The 2,125-nt window shown below is 38.7% G+C and overlaps 1 pseudogene; it reads right to left on the bottom strand.

The window, feature by feature from the left end:
* Window positions 1-1,241: 1,241 nt before the first annotated feature.
* LOC102479837 (dnaJ homolog subfamily A member 1 pseudogene) lies at window positions 1,242-1,954 on the bottom strand (annotated as a pseudogene).
* Between the last annotated feature and the right edge of the window lie 171 nt (window positions 1,955-2,125).

The raw sequence follows: 2,125 nt of genomic DNA, 5'->3' as shown, positions 1-2,125 counted from the left end.
AAAAGAATTTTAGAAAGTCACTTATCTTCTCCAAGTTGCAGTTTCTTCTGTGAAATGGGAATACTAAGAGCGTTCAGCCCTAGTCCAAGCACTTTATGAATTTTTTTTTTTTTGCTTTGTCATCAGTATATTAAGGAGAAATTCATACATTTGCAGGATTGCTTAAAGTTTGTTAATCCGGATTTAAGGATGTGAGCATATGACTTTAAAACATACAATGAAAGCTATTTATCATAAGCTGCTATCCTACCAACATCAAATTACAGTTACGTTGGAGCATAAGTTAAATGGTTTAAAGTAAACCTGTAATACCTAATAACACCTTTCTATATCACACATGCAAACTATTTCTCCATGTAAAGGTTGTTTCACTTTGTAAGTTACCCAGCTCCAGAAGTTACTACTCGGGGGTTTCTCATAGTCCAAAGAAAAGGGAGATGGGAGAGTTGGAAGTAACCAGGACTGGTTTTATATATATATGTGTGTATGAAACCCTTTTAGAAAGGTATTGTTTCTATCATGGATGCCACAGGCTAAATTATATGATGCCATCCATCTTCAAGTTGAGGCAATAGAATAAACACAGAGACATCACGATGAGTCTTACTTAATACAGATAACTATACAGACCATCACACACTTTCCTACACATTGTTTCTCCTTCTGATTGCCAGCTATATACAGGATTTTAATTTCATAGCCTGACAGTGAGGGGTCATACACCGAAGTTAATACATATGTCTAGCTTTTCAGTTTAAACTCATCCATGTACAGAGCAGAAATCAATGATGAGGAATGGCCTAACAAATGCTAGAGGAACTTTGTAGTTTTACAGCTATTAAAACTGCATCTTACACACTGCAGTCATCATACGTACAGGGCAAAGTCAGCTATAATATTTGCATTTATTCTTCATTTAACTTTTTAAAACACTACTATAGATGAATATTAAAATAAAAACAAAGGACCAGCAGGTGGTGTGGTGGTTAAGGTGCTGGACACTCCCACATGGCCAACTACAGTTTGAGACCTGGACCTGGTGGCTTCCCTTCTCACTTTCCCTCTCTCTCTTTCCTTCTCTGTGTCTCTCTCTGGTCAAATTAAAATAAATGAGTGAATAAATAAAATTAAATAAATAATTAAAACAAAACCAATAGCAAGCAGTGAGCATATTGTGATTACAGTCCTTCACTCATTCACTACTGCATGTAAAATGCCAGCAGTGTTATTTAGTGGCCCCATTAAGAGGTTTGACACTGAACACCGCCTTGGGGATGATGTTCAGCATCCTCATATGCTTCTCTGTTGTAATGGCACCGTCTTTCCTGTTTGGATCAAAGTTCACCAGTTCTACCTGGTCTATTGGATTGGTCTCTTCTACTTCTTTCCTTTCAGGTAAAAGTTTTTCCAGCAAAGAGAGTTGATCAGGAGACAGAAAGCCATCCTCAGGGAAGTTTACCTTAAATTCAATGATTAGGCGACCCTTTTCATATGATCTACGATAAATTGTCATGCCTTCATTTAACACACACTTGATATCTTCATGCTTAATCTGACCTGGATGAGAGGTGATGACTAGGGTTCGGTTGTCAAGAGTGGAAATTGGCTTCGGGAAGCCACACAACGCTTCAACCAGCTGTATGTCCATACACATGAAAAAGTCTTCTTGTTGAGTAAAAACAGCATGACCTTCCTGATATAGTACAATGATATCTCCTGGCTCCAGTCCTGGTTCCCGGTCTCCTTCACCATGGAATGCTATCTTCTGGCCATCTTTCAAGCCTTTGTCAATATGAACTTCTACAATCTTTTTTTCTCAAACTATCTTCCTTCCATTGCAACTTTTACATCTATCTTTAGGATTGATCCGCTCTCCATGGCCTTGGCACTCCATGCACACAGATTGAACTTGCTGAACCATTCCAGGGCCTATCTGATGAATTCTTATTTGCATTCAGTACCTCGGCAATTGGGACAGCACTCCACTGCTCCTTTCTTACCACCTCGGCCTTCACATTGGTCACAAATCACATTCTTTCCCAGGGCCAGTTTTCTTATTGCACCATTATATAAACCTTCTAAGGTTACCGACAGCTGATGTACAACATTTTTACCTCTTCTTTCT

The sequence above is a fragment of the Tupaia chinensis genome, unplaced genomic scaffold, assembly GCF_000334495.1.
Source record: "Tupaia chinensis unplaced genomic scaffold, TupChi_1.0 Scaffold144010_1, whole genome shotgun sequence".
Classification (NCBI taxonomy): Eukaryota; Metazoa; Chordata; class Mammalia; order Scandentia; family Tupaiidae; genus Tupaia; species Tupaia belangeri.
This window is presented reverse-complemented; position numbering and strand designations above follow the sequence as displayed.